The 20,012-nt window shown below is 37.2% G+C and overlaps 1 long non-coding RNA gene across 1 annotated transcript; it reads right to left on the reverse strand.

Annotated features, from left to right (window-relative positions):
* Positions 1–1,915: 1,915 nt before the first annotated feature.
* LOC124338219 lies at positions 1,916–2,726 on the reverse strand. Its single transcript, XR_006917696.1, has 3 exons — positions 2,460–2,726; positions 2,148–2,400; positions 1,916–2,072 (listed from the first exon to the last, which is right to left on the reverse strand). It is a non-coding gene; the product is annotated as an uncharacterized LOC124338219 (long non-coding RNA).
* Positions 2,727–20,012: the final 17,286 nt, after the last annotated feature.

Genomic DNA, 20,012 nt, shown 5'->3' on the forward strand with positions numbered 1-20,012 from the left:
CCTTGTTCAAACCCTTTCTTTATTAAAGTATGTTAAAATCGATGTCCAATACACCATTTCAAGTCTATTGAATCAATAAATTCATAAAGCAATTCATGAAGAAATAGTTAAAATGATTCATATAAAATCTTCAAGAAACTGGGAAAAAAACTCTAATGAGTTTGAAGTTGCTATAATGATCATTTCACGAATACAAAACATTTCTTTCTTACAGGATATGTAATTCAATGTCTAATACACTATGTTAGGTAAATTAAATCAATGAATTCATAATAAAAACCATGAAGGAATAGTTTTATAAAAGAAAGGGTTCATAGAAACTCTTCCAGGAACTGTGAAACACTACTTCAATGAGTTTGAAGTTTCTATAATGATTATCCCTGAGGTATATTTATATACGAAGGTCCTTAACAATATAGGGTGTGGGGTATAGGGGGTAGGGTAGTAGTAGCTAGTAGCGAAAGTCAGAGTTTTTAATGTCCATTTTGTAATCCTTTATACGTTTCTTCCCTGAATGACCAATCGTCACCAAATTTTGTACATAATTCTGTCAAAATTTGATACATTGCGTAACGGGGTTTTCATTTGTTTTTATTACTGTTTTAGAAATTTAATTTGCGTATTTGTTACCTAGCTTGTTGCCGAATCCTAGTTAGTGAATTCGCTTTTTTTTGCGTAACCTTCCAACTGTCAGTGCACTCCCTACTAACACAGCGATGTACCATGGATATGACTGCAGCGTACTCCCAAGGATAAGGGAGATACAAACAGCATATCCATGGAATGCTTCATGTTGATCCTTATTTCCCCTTCCCCGCACGTACCATTTGTATGTCCCTTGAATATACCGGTTTGTGTATACAAAGTATCCTTAAGTAGCATCCATCTTTGGATATGATTTCTGTTAGAAAATAAAAGCTAAAAGTCTCATCCCAGATTTGAACTACTGACCTTCAATTCCGTAGCTCACCTCTCTGACCACTAGACCAACTATTCATACATTAAAGGAACAAATGTTTAGGAGTAATGGAAATTGAGATATTTTTTAGCTTTTTCGTCCACTGTGTACCTAATATGGTTATACTGTGATGCACATTCTGTGTATGTACCAAATGGTATATCAACAAAATCATACCCCCGGGTATATTACTTTGACGTACAATCAGTATAAGATAGAAAAGCAAGCTTATCAGCTCGCCGAATGGATAGTCGTAAGCCAGTTGAAAACTGTCTTAAATGACAAATTCGGAGCCTATTTTTATTTAAAAAAACTTTTTTCGCGAAATTTTGACTTGTCTGAGTCTGGTGGATGGTTGTTGCGTCATGGTTGCGGCATAGCGGCGATGCTATGGACATCTGGTGGTTGGTTATTGCATTGCTTTAGGGACAGCACTGGAAATTGCTGAAATAGTGAAGGTTTTGCCAGTACCAGCTGTGCCATTGACGATCAATAACAACTGTTTCCGAGATTGCAGAGCCTCAACAACCATATCGAACCACATTCGTTGAGAACGATTCAGTTGACTGGGACTGACAAAGGGTAAATCTGTAGAATCAGTGCCGAGATCTCTTCCGTTGGTTAGCACTGTTAAAACATTTCACGACTTTTTCGTGGTTGTAGCTCCCAAAAATTAATAGTGGGAGATTCGTGGTTGTTCAATACGAAAAAGTCGTATAATAAACCACAACGAAAAATTCGTGGTTGTTGGTACCAATTTTTTGGAGAATTTAACGTCAATTTATAGGATCTAAATTAAAGCTGTATGTACCCTTAATTATATGAATATAGCGAGAGTTGGCAAACAATAAATGAAATAGTTTCAAAATCGAGTTAATAACGTTTTATTTCAATACAACTTCGAAACCACAGTGTAGAATGACAAAAACACAATTAGTTACTAACAGTTAAGCACTTTAACACTTTGCAATAAGCTGGTCTTCGACTCACAGCATCAATTGTCTTCTTCGCCTTCACTGCATATTTAAGGATCAACGGTAGATAAGCCAACCAGTTCTCCACGAACTTTTGGCAGATTTCCGTGACGTCACCAGTCTCTCCTCTCTATAATACCCTACTGAGAATCGAAAGAAATTCAAAAATTAAATGAAGTACAGTGTTGTATATATTACAGCATAGGCCTACTCACGTTTGTTTACTAGTCTTTTTTGTCCTAACTTGAATTTGGACATTCTATCCACAACAAAACAAATCAGGGTGTGGTGAAGGTTTGTTCTTCAATAGAGTTGGAACCTTTCTGTAGATGGCTTACTCTCTTATCAATGGCAATTTGTATGTAGCAGAATTGAGTCGTACAAACTCTGTCCTGTGTTAACAGCAATGGGGAAAGCTTGATTAGATAGGCTGCCCATCACTGTCATCCGATTGTTGAGTTTCACCATCTAAATTACAATAAAATATCCTTAGTCAATTATCGATAAATGTTCTGTAGATGGCTTACTTCCTCATCAATGGCAATTTGTACATAGCAGAATTGAGTCATACAAACTCTGTCTTGTGTTAACGGGGAAAGTTTGATTAGAGACATGCTGCCCATCACTGTCATCCAACTGTAGGTACAGATTCACCATCTAAATTACAATAAACTATCATTAGTCAATTATCTTTAACAATAATTCGTTAAGTTTCTGAAAAAAATAGTTCAAACACACGAGACAAAGTCGGTTCAGTGCTTTTATGCTGCAGGACTTGACACATTTTCTCTAGATCATTTCTCTTATCTTTTTCTTCAACATGGTTTAGCAAGACTAACCCAGGTAACAATTTTCATGTCGTTTTGATGTGCTGTTGAAATACTTTTGACATCAACTTTTAGACAAAAAAAGAATGAAAAGAGTAATATCGTTTGGATATCAATGTTGTCGCGCCAACGAAGTTCGTTTGGACATGAAAAAATAACATCAATTTTGTCACATGAAAATGACGTTTGAATATTTTTTCTCCGTATGACATTGAAACCACGTCTAATTATGTTTATAACAAAGATATACAAAACACTGCCTTAAATGGATGTCAATTAAACCGCATGACATTGATATCAATAAAAATGCATGAATTAGATATCACTGTTAAAAAACTTAACAACTATAAACGCCCTAAATTCTCGCTAAACCAGATCTGGGGTTCCCAAACCCGAAAAATTTGTATCGTATCGCAATACGAAACGTTCGGGGTTGTATAGAAGACTAATAAAAGATACGACATGGGCCTGTATAGAACCTTCAACCTTTGACTTCCGAGCTCAGCTCGCTAACCACTTGACCAATTGACTTATTTAAATGTTATATATTTATGAATTACATTTGAACCTGTACGTAAGAACTTAGAAAGTTTTATAGTCTTTGTTAGTATAGAAAATAAGAGTTAGAGGGTAGCGGGCGTGTTGGTCGAAAAAACTAGTACTTAAACTTAATATTATACGATAGAATACTTACGTTTTCAGAAATCGATATAATTTTAATAAAAGGAAAGGGATGCATGCTTGAAAATATTTCAAGTTGGAAAATGTGATATGTATAAATGAAAATTGATCTACTTGACAAGTAGTTTGCAAATACTTTTGATTAATACACAATTTTGGTTCACTGCACGTCAGTTTCATGTGATCTATCCTTTCAATTTTATTTGGGCAGTTAAAAAAATATATGTTATTGGTAAAAGCAGTGGAAGATTAATGTGTGCGTTTCATATTTCAAAAAGGATGTTAAACAGCATTAATTTATTTATTAAGATGTCCATTTTCTATTTGAAAATGTATTATATAGAAAATAGTACATCATTTAAATGTCCGTTTCATAGCATAAATTGTAAAAGAAAAACGATGTGAACATAAATTTGTAAATTACGTGTCCATTTTTTATTCGAAAAATGATATAACGAAAAGCATGTCAATAGCAAGTATTTGGAATATGATGTCAATATTAATATATCAATTTCATGTCAATTTTGCATTTCAAGAATTTGTATCGGAAAACGTTACATCAATAACATGTCGTTATGATATTTTAAAAATGATATTGAATTTTACACTTAAAGTACGTGTCCATTTTTTATTCGAAAAATGATATTTAAAAAAGAATGTCAATAGCAAGTCATTTTCTTATTTGGAATATGATGTCAATATTAATATATCAATTTCATGTCAATTTTGCATTTCAAGAATTTGTATCGGAAAACGTTACATCAATAACATGTCGTTATGATATTTTAAAAATGATATCGAATTTTACACTTAAAGTACGTGTCCATTTTTTATTCGAAAAATGATATTTAAAAAAGAATGTCAATAGCAAGTCATTTTCTTATTTGAAATATGATGTCAATATTAATATATCAATTTCATGTCAATTTTTTATTTCAAAAAATTGTATCGGAAAACGTTACATCAATAACATGTCGTTATGATATTTTAAATATGATGTCAAATTTTACACATTATTTTCGCATGTTTTTAATTTACGTAAAATTACTGAATGTCAAATTCACGTGATTTGCATATACAAAAATTGATGTCAATTTTTGTACAGTAAATAATACATTAAAAAATATCAGAAAATAGATTAGAATTTTTCATTAACAAATGTAATGTCACATACATATCCATTTCGTATCATACATGGGATGTCAAATAATTTATAACAAATTCATGTCAAATTCATGTCAACTAATTGACAGGAACATCAAAATGACATGGGAATATCAAATAGACATCCCAATGACATCCAATGCTACCTGGGAATGTCATAAGACCTATTAATTGAACAATTGATTAATTCAACAAACACACTTTTTGTAGACTTGCAAAAATGTATTACTACCATAACGTAGATTAACCGCCATTCGAACACGAACAACTCGGAACTTTGTTTCTGGAAGAAGTAAGAACGATCACTAATTCAGCGTTGCCGTTGATTTACTTTTTGTGTTCAGTCTTAACCATGTATTTTTGGGGCTTACAACTACCAAAATTTTGGGTTTTTGTTGAGAACAGCGGACTTCGTGCCAATAACCACGAAAATTTAGGCTACATACGAAAATTTCGGGGGCGTTCCGTTTTTTTCGTGGTTGGCAACCCCGAAAATTTCCCAGGTAGCACACAGAGCTGTTACAGACTCATGTAACCGATCTGTTTCACATACTTGTGAAACAGGTCCGTATCAGGCTTGTTACTTCTCTGTTTTACAGGAAATTTGTCTGGAATTACTCTGTTTTACAGGATTTGGTAAAAGTTTGTTTCACAGATCTGAAACAGATCTGTTATATTTCTGTAATACATAAATCTGGTTTTTAACTGTACTACAGACCTGTTACAGATCTGTTTTTTACTTGAGAAAATTGTTTATGATTTAGCTCTGTTTCCCATGTTTGTCACTTGTCTGTTTTTACTCTGTAGAAAGACATTCTGTTTTTCTTCTGTATTACAGGTATGTCACATGCATGTTTTTACTCTGTATTACCGAGTACAATATGTTTCTGTTCTGTGTCTGTACTCCAGGTCTGGTACGGGTCTGTATTTCCCTTGTAAGACATAAGTCAGTAATCATCTGTTCTGAGTCTGTACCCCAGGTATGGTACAGGTCTGTATTTTCTATGTAAAACTGAGTTCAATGATTATCTGTTCTGTGTTTGTACCCGAGGTATGGTACAGGTCTGTATTTTCTATGTAAAACTTAGTTCAGTGATTATCTGTTCTGTGTTTGTGCCCCAGGTATGTACGAGTCTTTATTTCCCTTGTAACACCTATAAGTCAGTAATCATCGTATCTGTGTCTGTATCCCAAGTATGGTACATGTTTGGATCCCAATGGAAAACTGAATTAAACGTTTCTTATATGTGTAATATCACTGCAATACCATGCAGTAAGAAGTTACACTCTAATAGTCAATGCAGCTAATGGCTGTGAGTTTAGTTCAGTAGGCCTACTCGAACAACAACAATAGTTGTTTATCCACCGGACGGAGAAGTATTATTATACATAAATAGGTATAATAAAGACTTGTAATTGGTGTGGGGCCAATCTTGGTCTTGTTACTATCGGAAGAGACCAGTGGTAGTCATATGTAGCTATCAGTTTCGTGAGAGAGACATGTCAGACTGTTTCTTGAATGAACAAGTGTACAACTGTGAAATATAGATTATTATGAAATATATCTAGAAATTAATATCGAGTTATGATATAATGGTTAGCGTACTGGCTTGTGAACTCAAAGGTTGATGGTTCGATTCCAGAGGGAGGCAAATATTTTTTTTCTTGAAAATCTGTTTTTGGTCTGTAAATCGTGATCCCATTTTACAGATCTGTCGCAGACCTGTATGACAGTCTGTAAAAGTGGGCCACTCCAAAAAATTAGAAATTAGAAAATTAGTTCTCCGCTTTACTTAAGTAGTACTGCCTAGCTTCATCTCTAGTTTTGATTGGGCTTCGAATGAATTTGTAACATGACGTGGCATAGTGCACCCAAGATTTTGGACAAATTGCATCAGGATCATATGTTTCACTTTTGACATTAGTTTGTCCAAATAAACTGTTGGGCGACGTTAAAAGTTGTGCATTTGATTCCCAAACAAGGAATGTGAAGAGTAACAACGTGACAGGATTCATTGCAGCTATCACTATTTGAAAAAAAATTATGAATTAAAACGATGGCGTTGAATTCAATGAGATTAAATTACTTACCTTTAACCAGAGAAGTTCAAAAACGAAATAAAAAGTAAAGCGTTACTTTAAAAATTCATAGTGACAACTGCAAGTTGCCCAACAGGTAAACCAGGTAAACCAAACAACAAACTGCCAAAGCCAACACCCAAAGAAAAAGCTTCAGCAGGTGTAGGCGAAGAAGCACATTTCAATTTGGCAACCTCGCGTCTTACCAGCAGGTTGAATTGAAATAATTAATTTAATAATTAAATTTACATTCCGACCAAAAATTTTTGGTAAATATTTTTATATGCAATTTATATATGCAATTTTTGGCCGACCAAAAATTTTTTATATTTATGTTATTTCCTATAGATACGTGGAAAGAAGCAAAATTCATTGCAATTCACTGAATATTTTTCTTAATTTTTTAAAATTAGACTAGTAACTTGAGCCCGGTCGAGACCGGGGAACTTAGGTCTAGCTTAAAGTCGGAATCATTTTCTACTTTTTTTTAAAGCAAGGAGTTGCACGTAAACAGCGCCAGACGTAACCAAATGTAATCTTGTTTGGCAACGTCCGTTTCTTCATAGGTATTTCTTCATAGGTAGCTGCCTGGTGATAGCAATTCGTGTTATTTAACAAATGTAATATTATTGCGAGTAATTAATTTCCTATGATTATTTCCCAGGTTGTTAAGCAAAATGGGTAAAAAATAAGTTTTGATCATTTACTGTTAAATTCTCATGGGAAGTTGCCCATCTGCCCGTGCCAATGTTATAGTAGAAAATCTGCCCAGGCTTCCCAGACAAAACAATTTTTTTTTCTTGCGTAGTGACAGGCTCTTCTATTGTTGTAATTTCGATAATTATTCGTTTTCTGCCTGCCGATTGGGCGATTGGAATTCAATTGATTTTTTAATTAAATTCGATTAAATGTATATTTAAAAGTAATCTTTTTATAAGAAAGATATGTCCGTTTATCATCTGACCGCCAATTTTTCTCGTAGAACAATCTGCCCGTGCCAAGTCAACAGATTGTCATTTTCTACCTATATTATTAAATTTCGAATCTTTCCTGGGATAACTCGTCCATAGTTATTCTGCCCGTGGGTTCCTATTCGTTATTCTACCCGCCAATAAGTACATTTTCGCGTGAAAAAAAATTGCATTAATTGCTAAACTTTAAATAAGACGTGACTTGATCTGAGAGGAAATCTACGGGGGGATCGGGGCGAAAAACATAATTTTTCGAACAGAAATGCCGATTTGAATTTGGTGCTATTTGACGTAATCGATATTTGCCGCGTAGAAATCGATGCCCGTACTGCGTTGTGAGTGTGAGCCAGTACCCACCCTTCTTTTTGCAACGGCGCGGAAATTTACCCCATTGTCTTTCCCCCCTTTCCCCTTTGCAGTCACTCTCCTCTTTGACAATCAGCAAGGAGGGTGAAAACCTGCGGCGGTTTTCACCCCTCTTGATGGGCGACTGGACTGACCAATCACAGCGTGCTCTCATTGGGACATGAATAAGCTCCTCCCAAAAAAGCTTGTTCTTTTATTATATATGGACTAGTAACTTTATGCCCGTCCGGGGCCGGTCTTTAGTTGGGCTAGTGTAAATTAGCCCGTTATGCAAATTCCCTTGCCCGTGCCGTTCCCCCTTGCCCGTGGATCCCTTGCCCGCGAGCGATCGCCTTTGTTTGAGCTTTTAGGCGGTCTTTTGTTCAAGTCGCCGAGCGAGGTCAGTCGTAGCCCCGGGTGTTTTTGACCCTTTTCGCAGGTAGTCGCCCGTCAGCCAATCACAGCGTGCGCTCACACGGACTGACAAACACACAGACAGATACACAAACAAACTCCTCCCCCTTTTCCCCCATTCCGTTTTATAGACAAGGGACTAGTAACTTTATGCCCGTCCAGGGCCGGTCTTTAGTTGGGCTAGTGTAAAAGGCCCGTTATGCAAATTCCCTTGCCCGTGCCGTTTCCCCTTGCCCGTGGATCCCTTGCCCGCGAGCGATCGCCTTTGTTTGAGCTTTTAGGCGGTCTTTAGTATAGTCAAATTGGCGATTTGACCCCAAACAAATTATTACCTGAATTTTTGTTCGTGAGCACTGTGTGTACTATAAAAATGTAGTTATTTTTAAAATACTAGTTAAAACTATCGTGTAGAACATGTATAAATCGTGATTTGAAATTTTATTTCCCGTGTAAATATCCTTTTTTGTTGAAATAAACCATTTAAAAAAATATTAAATTTTAGAAAATCTTTCATTCTATAAGTACCCAACTTTTTGTGCAGTTATAACGATATTTAGTATTTAAAAAAAAATTAAACGTAAAACCCAATTTTTTTTCCCCGCGAAAAAGTGTTTCCGTATTTAACACAGCCGCTTATGGGAAAATGGGTTTTTTTAAAAACAGTATTTACATGACATCTTAGCACATAGAAATCCCCCCTTGGGTTAATTTTATAGCTAAAGAGTCATTCTATCTTATTCATTTATATTTATTCAAAAGGGGACATTCGTTTAGAAGTTATAACCGATATTCTAGGCCCTAATTTTGCATATTTTCCAAGTGTTTTGCATTAGTGAGTAACACACCCGCTTGGAGTGCAGCCCCTTCTAGCGGATAGCGGCTGTGCTAATCACCACCAAGCGGGTGTGTTACTCACTAATGCAAAACACTTGGAAAATATGCAAAATTAGGGCCTAGAATATCGGTTATAACTTCTAAACGAATGTCCCCTTTTGAAGAGATAGAAAAGCAAGCTTATCAGCTCGCCGCGAAGGGATAGTCGTAAGCCAGTTGAAAACTGTCTTAAATAACAAATTCAGGGCCTATTGTTTAGTCGGACTTATTCACAATTCACACTTTTCTTCACAGACTTGTTGAATGAAATTTGTAACCGTTTAAAAATTTGTAACCGTTGATGAAATGTGGCGACGGTTTTCCCGTCAGTTGAGGCAACAATAACCAAAAAATTCAACCGTTGCTCCAAAGAAACCAAATATTGGCTAATTAAATTCCACAAATTGATTGAAAAATTAGATTTTTCTCTTGATAATTAGTTATGTATAATCAATAGCAGCATTTATTTAAAACATAACAATTCAGAACTCTCGAATGTAAAGTTGATTTCACTTATTTTTTAAATTTTAATGGAGTGAAATTATTGCGAGCCCGAAGGGCGAAGCTAATAATCGCATACGCAGAAAAAAAAAAGCCATGTCACTTTGTCTGTATGTATGTATGTATGTCCCGCTCCATAGCTCGGGCGTTTTACGACAGATTTCGGACTTTTTGGTCTTAAAAAATAGACAAAAAATATGCGGCGCGACCAGAACAAAAATAATTTCATTTACTTAATTAGTTCTCCCGTAATTAATGAAAAACTGCTAAAATAATTGTTTAACGACTGGTGACATCTTGCGGTGGCGACTACAACTTTTTCACTGAATGACTGGTGACATCTTGCGGTGGTGACTACAACTTTTTCACATTAGGTTTAAATTCCACTTTCCATTCTTAACGTGCTTGTCATTTACTTAACGTGTTAAGTTTAAAATTAATTCTTTCTTGTCGAATATTTTTTATTGAAATATATTCGTTATGGATGGTTAAACATGATTAAAAACAACCAGATATCCATAGCATCGCCGTGATGACGCAATCATTGGTGTCCCAACCATGACGCAACAACCAGATTTGCATTTATGTTTTGTAGTTATTTGAATAAACGATGGTTATTTTTTTAATTCAATTATTGAACTTTATGTGTAAAAATAGGAACATTTGAGTTGAGCAAACTAAACGAAAATAACTTGCAAGGATATTGAACTGTGACAGAAAAATCTCAGAGGATTGCAGTTGCGAAAAAAGTGTTGATACGCTTACTGGCTTCCTAAAAGTGCACCTCTGTCGTGCAAATTTACCGCCGTAGGCTATGCCGAAAAACCCTCTATCCTGCAAATATATATCGCGGAAAACCATTTTTCTCTTGCAAAAAGATTGGTCAACCGAATCAGTTGTCGTTGTAGTGCTATGACTTTAGATTCGTGTGGCGAAGATGACTGGTTCAAGTCCGCCTCCCACTAACATCGTTTATCGTGAACATCGGCGTGATTGGGTTAGAGTATGTGTAGTCTAGGTTCAACTGACGCTCAACCATGTCACTTTGTCTATATGTATGTGTGTATGTCCCGCTCCATAGCTTGGGCGTTTTACGACAGATTTCGGACTTTTTGGTCTTAAAAATTAGACAAAAAATATGTTTTAAATTTTTCAATAAAAAACACGACACTGTCGCACAAAAATCACTTTCATTTGATAAAGGATCGAATAAGACGAAAAATAGATTTTTGGTTATAGGGCTGGCATGATAATAGAGAGGGCCATGGTTCAGGTCTCATTATAGATTTACTTTTTTAGAATAAAAATATTGTTTTGACCCATGCCCATTGTTAACCATTACTCAGACAAATCAAAATTTCGTGACAGAATTTTTTTTCACAAAAATTCATAGAAAAAAACATTGAATTTATAGAAAAATTAGGAAAAATTAGGAAGGCATTTCGCAAATAGTCCGACTTAACAATAGGCCCTGAATTTTTCATTTAAGACAGTTTTCAACTGGCTTATGACTATCCCTTCGCGGCGAGCTGATAAGCTTGCTTTTCTATCTTAAAAGAGGGACAAACGAGGAGGAGACAATCAGACAAAGCAAAACAGACAAAGATTAAAAATTACCAAATCATACAAAGTTACAGGATAGAAATTGAGTAAACCATGGCAATCTTTGAAGCAGCGAATCTGCTTCTGCTGGGTGGCCGGGGGGGGGGCTCTTCTTGTCCGAGAGAGGTACGTACGTACTCGGCGGTTGCGTCTCACTCTCTCTCGGGAATCGTATTGCCCTTCCTCGACCATCGCCTTGTCCACACCCAAAGACCGCACCAACGATTCCTACACGATCGCATCGCCCGATCCCATGAAGTTCGCATCGTCCATTCCCGTTACGATCGCGTCACCATTCTCTCACGCCAACGATCGCGCTTCCTGTTCTCTCGATGATTGTATCGTCTACCCTCCAGTGCTTTTACTTTTTTCTGGGATACTCCAGGACGTTGCCAGAAAACTTATTCTAAAACCTTGTTTTTTAAAATGCAAAAACACAAAAAAAACAATACCATTAAAAAAACGAAGAATTATATTTTAATTTTTTTAAATAAAAAAAGCCAACAGTAAACAATCAATTCTAATTTCTTAATTGTTTGTTTCTCAATCCGTCGCCAGCAGAGAAGCAATTGAAATAAAAAAAACTTAATATTGCAAGTTGTCAATGATTCAATGGACTAATGGAGATGAGCAGAGTGCCAGAGTCAGACGAATTATGAAATACTTAACTGCGGAATCTAGTGGTTGGCATATGCATAGCAAAATACAAACTGTCACCATTAGGAGCGTTGAAGCGGAATTTTTTCTAAATGGATTTAATGGAAAACGCTTAAAAATTTTTTAAACCATATTTTACATAAATGAGTCACAAAACCCTAAAACATGTAAAAACCCTAAAAGTGAAAGCACTGTTACTCTTTCGACGATCAAATCGTCTACTCTCTCGTTGATCTCTTCATCTGTTTTTGGTCTGTAAATCGTGATCCCATTTTACAGATCTGTCGCAGACCTGTATGACAGTCTGTAAAAGTGGGCCACTCCAAAAAATTTACAGACTCTCAAAAACAGATCTGTAACAGACCTGAAACAGAGTCTGTGTGCTACCTGGGTTAGTAACCGTTTTAACAGTGAGATGATTAACCACCCAAGCGCTTCCACAGGCCAATTCATGTGGAGTGTAATGAAGCTGAAGACTAGTCAGCCAAGGGAAAGAACGGTCAATAACAGGTAGATCAGAACGAACATCTTGTTCGCCAGCAGGTCGCATACCGACCGCTTGCTGCCATTCAAGTTGATTAAAGTTGTCGTTTTCAATGTTGTCTTCTTCCTGGAGGTCATCAGCTGCTTGATCTAATCGACTTTGTAATTCTTCGTCTAAGTTGAAATATTGACGCAGTTCCTGAGCTGCAGTCAATCGAAAGTCTTGCCATTGGCGTACGACAAGGTTGTCATCCAAAAGCATTGGAATAGATGATTCCGTCCATGGGAAAAACTTGATGAGCGAATATCGGCAGAACAGATGATAGGTAGCTGACGTAGGAGAATTTCGATGCACCGGGAATGTCAAAACAATTGTCAAGTCCGGATTGGGGTTATTTCTAAGATTCCCTTTGACGACAGTGAAGTGACGACAAAACTCGATAAAATTGGGTTGATCAAGATTCCAATTGGGGTAGGTGTTTTGTTCAATGTAGATATGACGTTTGGCAAAGTAGGTAAGCAGAGTTGGTCGAGTTTCCAACTCACCAGTCGTTGGATTTCTGTAGACTTCGTTAACAGTCAGGTCCAAAGAAACGTTGACGTAATTGAAGGATGATTCACAGTGGTGGCCGGAAAACAAACCGGTTTGTCGCTGAACACTTGCATTACTTTGTCGCCTATCAGTAGCTTCATCTTGGGTTTCATTGGATATAGTGGCGGCAAATCGAGCAGCGGAAGCAGCAAGTCTAGCAGCAGTTTGTTGAGGACACTCGGCTTCTCTAGCGAATGTATGCCTTGTCGCATCAGCAGCACGTCTAGCGGAAGCTTGAATTTCCGATTGGGCTTCTCTGTCGGATGCATGTCTCAGAGCATCTATAGCACGGCGATTGACGGTCTGTTGTTCAGACTCGGCTGATCGTGTTGCAGCATTTCTGACAGCATTTGCTTCAAGTCGAGCACAAAGCTGTACTTCAGACTCGGCTGATCGTGCTGAAGCATTCCTGACAGCATTTGCTTCAAGTCGAGCACACAGCTGTACTTCAGACTCGGCTGATCGTGCTGCAGCTGTCCTGACAGCATTTATTTCAAGTCGAGCACACCGCTGTACTTCAGACTCGGCTAATCGTGCTGCAGCATTCCTAACAGCATTTGCTTCAAGTCGAGCAAACCGCTGTACTTCAGATTCCGTTGCTCTACGTTTGGCTTTCCTAGCTGCAAGTTCATCCTTTCGTTTTCTTTTAGAAGACATTTTGACGTTCGATAATCTGGGAATAGATTTGACTCTTGCTTTTGGTGTGTTAAAGAAACAATCAGGCAGAAACAGTATTTTTGGGTGGTAAAAACAGTCTGACAGAAACGGTGTGTGTTTGGCACCCTTTAAAATCAATTCTTCCTTGTTTTTTTTTGTATGGTAAAAACAATCGAAATTCTGGGAATAGAAATCATCAAAGTGATGGAGCAATGTGATTTCTTGTTTTTTTGTGTGGTAAAAAACAATCAGGCAGAAACGGTATTTTTGTGTGGTAAAAACAGTCTGACAGAAACGGTGTGTGTTTGGCACCCTTTAAAATCACCTCGAGTCGAATCACCCTTATATAACCTCGTATCAACACTTTCTTTCGCAATTGCAATCCTGTGGGATTTTTCTGTCACAGTTCAATATCCTTGCAAGTTATTTTCGTTAAGTTTGCTCAACTCAAATGTTCCTATTTTTACACATAAAGTTCAATAATTGAATTTAAAAATAACCATCATTTAGTCAAATAACTACAAAACATAAATGCAAATCTGGTTGTTGCGTCATGGTTGGGAGTTGGGACACCCGCACCCACAAAGTTGTAGTCGCAACCGCCAGATGTCACTAGTCGTGAAGCAATTATTTTAGTTTTTCATTAATTACAGGAGAACTAATTGCGAGCCCGAAGGGCGAAGCTAATAATCGCATACGCAGAAAAAAAAAAGCCATGTCACTTTGTCATACATACATACATACATACATACATACATACATACAAAGTGACATGGCTTTTTTTTTTCTGCGTATGCGATTATTAGCATTCAATAAAAATTATTCGACGAGAAGGATGAATTTTTAACTTAACACTTTAAATAAATGACACTTACATATGTAGTGGAAAGTGAAATTTAAACCTAAGGTGAAAAGTTGTAGTCGCCACCGCCAGATGTCACTAGTCGTTAAGCAATTATTTTAACAGTTTTTCATTAATTACAGAAGAACTAATTAAGTAAATGAAATTATTTTTGTTCTGGTCGCACCGCATATTTTTTGTCTAATTTTTAAGACCAAAAAGTCTGAAATGTGTCGTAAAAAGCCCGAGCTATGGAGCGTTACATACATACATACATACATACATACATACAGACAAAGTGACATGGCTTTTTTTTTTCTGCGTATGCGATTATTAGCATGATTTAGCTCTGTTTCCCATGTTTGTCACTTGTCTGTTTTTACTCTGTAGAAAGACATTCTGTTTTTCTTCTGTATTACAGGTATGTCACATGCATGTTTTTACTCTGTATTACCGAGTACAATATGTTTCTGTTCTGTGTCTGTACTCCAGGTCTGGTACGGGTCTGTATTTCCCTTGTAAGACATAAGTCAGTAATCATCTGTTCTGAGTCTGTACCCCAGGTATGGTACAGGTCTGTATTTTCTATGTAAAACTGAGTTCAATGATTATCTGTTCTGTGTTTGTACCCGAGGTATGGTACAGGTCTGTATTTTCTATGTAAAACTTAGTTCAGTGATTATCTGTTCTGTGTTTGTGCCCCAGGTATGTACGAGTCTTTATTTCCCTTGTAACACCTATAAGTCAGTAATCATCGTATCTGTGTCTGTATCCCAAGTATGGTACATGTTTGGATCCCAATGGAAAACTGAATTAAACGTTTCTTATATGTGTAATATCACTGCAATACCATGCAGTAAGAAGTTACACTCTAATAGTCAATGCAGCTAATGGCTGTGAGTTTAGTTCAGTAGGCCTACTCGAACAACAACAATAGTTGTTTATCCACCGGACGGAGAAGTATTATTATACATAAATAGGTATAATAAAGACTTGTAATTGGTGTGGGGCCAATCTTGGTCTTGTTACTATCGGAAGAGACCAGTGGTAGTCATATGTAGCTATCAGTTTCGTGAGAGAGACATGTCAGACTGTTTCTTGAATGAACAAGTGTACAACTGTGAAATATAGATTATTATGAAATATATCTAGAAATTAATATCGAGTTATGATATAATGGTTAGCGTACTGGCTTGTGAACTCAAAGGTTGATGGTTCGATTCCAGAGGGAGGCAAATATTTTTTTTCTTGAAAATCTGTTTTTGGTCTGTAAATCGTGATCCCATTTTACAGATCTGTCGCAGACCTGTATGACAGTCTGTAAAAGTGGGCCACTCCAAAAAATTTACAGACTCTCAAAAACAGATCTGTAACAGACCTGAAACAGAGTCTGTGTGCTACCTGGGTTAGTAACCGTTTTAACAGTGAGATGATTAACCACCCAAGCGCTTCCACAGGCCAATTCATGTGGAGTGTAATGAAGCTGAAGACTAGTCAGCCAAGGGAAAGAACGGTCAATAACAGGTAGATCAGAACGAACATCTTGTTCGCCAGCAGGTCGCATACCGACCGCTTGCTGCCATTCAAGTTGATTAAAGTTGTCGTTTTCAATGTTGTCTTCTTCCTGGAGGTCATCAGCTGCTTGATCTAATCGACTTTGTAATTCTTCGTCTAAGTTGAAATATTGACGCAGTTCCTGAGCTGCAGTCAATCGAAAGTCTTGCCATTGGCGTACGACAAGGTTGTCATCCAAAAGCATTGGAATAGATGATTCCGTCCATGGGAAAAACTTGATGAGCGAATATCGGCAGAACAGATGATAGGTAGCTGACGTAGGAGAATTTCGATGCACCGGGAATGTCAAAACAATTGTCAAGTCCGGATTGGGGTTATTTCTAAGATTCCCTTTGACGACAGTGAAGTGACGACAAAACTCGATAAAATTGGGTTGATCAAGATTCCAATTGGGGTAGGTGTTTTGTTCAATGTAGATATGACGTTTGGCAAAGTAGGTAAGCAGAGTTGGTCGAGTTTCCAACTCACCAGTCGTTGGATTTCTGTAGACTTCGTTAACAGTCAGGTCCAAAGAAACGTTGACGTAATTGAAGGATGATTCACAGTGGTGGCCGGAAAACAAACCGGTTTGTCGCTGAACACTTGCATTACTTTGTCGCCTATCAGTAGCTTCATCTTGGGTTTCATTGGATATAGTGGCGGCAAATCGAGCAGCGGAAGCAGCAAGTCTAGCAGCAGTTTGTTGAGGACACTCGGCTTCTCTAGCGAATGTATGCCTTGTCGCATCAGCAGCACGTCTAGCGGAAGCTTGAATTTCCGATTGGGCTTCTCTGTCGGATGCATGTCTCAGAGCATCTATAGCACGGCGATTGACGGTCTGTTGTTCAGACTCGGCTGATCGTGTTGCAGCATTTCTGACAGCATTTGCTTCAAGTCGAGCACAAAGCTGTACTTCAGACTCGGCTGATCGTGCTGAAGCATTCCTGACAGCATTTGCTTCAAGTCGAGCACACAGCTGTACTTCAGACTCGGCTGATCGTGCTGCAGCTGTCCTGACAGCATTTATTTCAAGTCGAGCACACCGCTGTACTTCAGACTCGGCTAATCGTGCTGCAGCATTCCTAACAGCATTTGCTTCAAGTCGAGCAAACCGCTGTACTTCAGATTCCGTTGCTCTACGTTTGGCTTTCCTAGCTGCAAGTTCATCCTTTCGTTTTCTTTTAGAAGACATTTTGACGTTCGATAATCTGGGAATAGATTTGACTCTTGCTTTTGGTGTGTTAAAGAAACAATCAGGCAGAAACAGTATTTTTGGGTGGTAAAAACAGTCTGACAGAAACGGTGTGTGTTTGGCACCCTTTAAAATCAATTCTTCCTTGTTTTTTTTTGTATGGTAAAAACAATCGAAATTCTGGGAATAGAAATCATCAAAGTGATGGAGCAATGTGATTTCTTGTTTTTTTGTGTGGTAAAAAACAATCAGGCAGAAACGGTATTTTTGTGTGGTAAAAACAGTCTGACAGAAACGGTGTGTGTTTGGCACCCTTTAAAATCACCTCGAGTCGAATCACCCTTATATAACCTCGTATCAACACTTTCTTTCGCAATTGCAATCCTGTGGGATTTTTCTGTCACAGTTCAATATCCTTGCAAGTTATTTTCGTTAAGTTTGCTCAACTCAAATGTTCCTATTTTTACACATAAAGTTCAATAATTGAATTTAAAAATAACCATCATTTAGTCAAATAACTACAAAACATAAATGCAAATCTGGTTGTTGCGTCATGGTTGGGAGTTGGGACACCAATCATTGCGTCATCACGGCGATGCTATGGACATCTGGTGGTTTTTAATCATGTTTAACCATCCATAACGAATATATTTAAATAAAAAATATTCGACAAGAAAGAATTAATTTTAAACTTAACACGTTATTTTAAACTTAACACGTTAAGTAAATGGCAAGCACGTTAAGAATGGAAAGTGGAATTTAAACCTAAGGTGAAAAAGTTGTAGTCGCCACCGCAAGATGTCACCAGTCATTAAGTGAAAAAGTTGTAGTCGCCACCTCAAGATGTCACCAGTCGTTAAGCAATTATTTTAACACTTTTTCATTAATTACAGGAGAACTAATTAAGTAAATGGAATTATTTTTGTTCTGGTCGCACCGCATATTTTTTGTCTAATTTTTAAGACCAAAAAGTCCGAAATCTGTCGTGAAACACCCGAGTTATGGAGCGGGACATACATACATACAGACAGACAGACAAAGTGACATGGCTTTTTTTTCTGCGTATGCGATTATTAGCTTCGCCCTTCGGGCTCGCAATTAATGAATATACGCTGGTGGATCTACGATACATATTCTTTATTTTATCCCATCCTAGATCCGAATAAATTTATACCTACGCTATACTACCGCCCCCCAATTGCGACCTGGATCTATTCATCCCATATTTACCTACATCTTACATAAAGTGGATGGGCCGTGTTAGTAGGGGCTGAGTGCTCAGCAGTGTAAACAAAAAGAAAAAAAATGTTTTGATCTTCCCTAGCAAGACAAGTTTTCTGCTATGGGAGTGGAGAGTATGTCTTATTTGATTTGATTTGGTTTTTATATTCTTGTTCATTTTCGTCTTTATTCTTCTTTTTACTTTTTATTTTCCCACTATTACCTTTTTCACTCTTTTTTTTATTATTATCTCTTTTTGTTTACTGTTTTTTATCTTGATTTTAATAAATTTTTTTGTCCAAGTAAAATTTCTATGCCTCCTTTTTTTTAACAGTTAGTCATCAACCAAGAAGTTGAGGAACATTTTAAAAATGTTAGATTGTACTCATTTTGAAGCTCTGGGTCATCTCTCCCTTCTTCTTCTGTCCTCTCCTCGGTCATCAAGATCTTCTTGCGGTCGTGAAGAGTTACCACAGATCTTCCACTTCCATTTACCTCCCAAAGCTTATTAAGAGGAATTTTTCAAAAATTACAAACTTAGCTTTCTTTTCCGACTTGATCGAGATTCGAACCGCGGACCATGCGAATAGCAGCCTCGGTTGATGACCATTAAACCATCATTGCTATATTATTGGAAGGGAAAAAATGGGTATCATGGTAGCTCGCTATCTATCAGCCAAGACTCATGTAATTCAACATGTGACCGCATGATATAATTGTATTGTTACTATAGTAATAAGTGTTACTTTAACTTAATCTAAACGTGAAGTGCGACGTGGGGTGGCGGGGGAAAGCATCCGCCACACCTAAGTCGCACCACTCATAATATTGACAGATTATTAGTCAATTAGTTAAAAAGAATCAAATCACTTAAGAGAATAAAGGGAAACAGAATTTTCCAAACATAGTAGTATGTATACTATTTACTTTCTACTATTTAACCTTGATTTTCTGTCTTTTTAACGTTTAAAAAAATTCCCGAAGGACATTACCGAAGGAATCTTGTGAGTCGTTATAAGTGTTAAATAACCAGTTTTAATGAATTCCTAGTCATTATATTCCCCAAGAAACGCCAGTTATTTAAAAATAAGCGCCTTGGATACAGTATTGCCGGTATCCGAAACAGCGTTGCCAGTATCAAATAACGACTGACAGTTCGTGAAAAGCCGTTACACACCGACGTCTGTTGCCCCTAAGGGCTCAGATATCGACGTCTGTCTACCGGGATTATTAATCGACATAATGTTAGCTTGCTTCCTAGAAAAATTTGGGCTTGCTAAACAAAGTTACATTTTTTTACAGTTCCCGCCGACTTCGGGATCGCGTCATGCTTGAACGCCCCGGCCGCCAGTCGACAGACGTGGCTTTTCGTGTGTGTCATACCCCCCTAACCACATTTTAGCCTCAAACCTTTTGCTAAACAAAA

Source organism: Daphnia pulicaria, chromosome 1 (genome assembly GCF_021234035.1).
Source record: "Daphnia pulicaria isolate SC F1-1A chromosome 1, SC_F0-13Bv2, whole genome shotgun sequence".
Lineage (NCBI taxonomy): Eukaryota > Metazoa > Arthropoda > Branchiopoda > Diplostraca > Daphniidae > Daphnia > Daphnia pulicaria.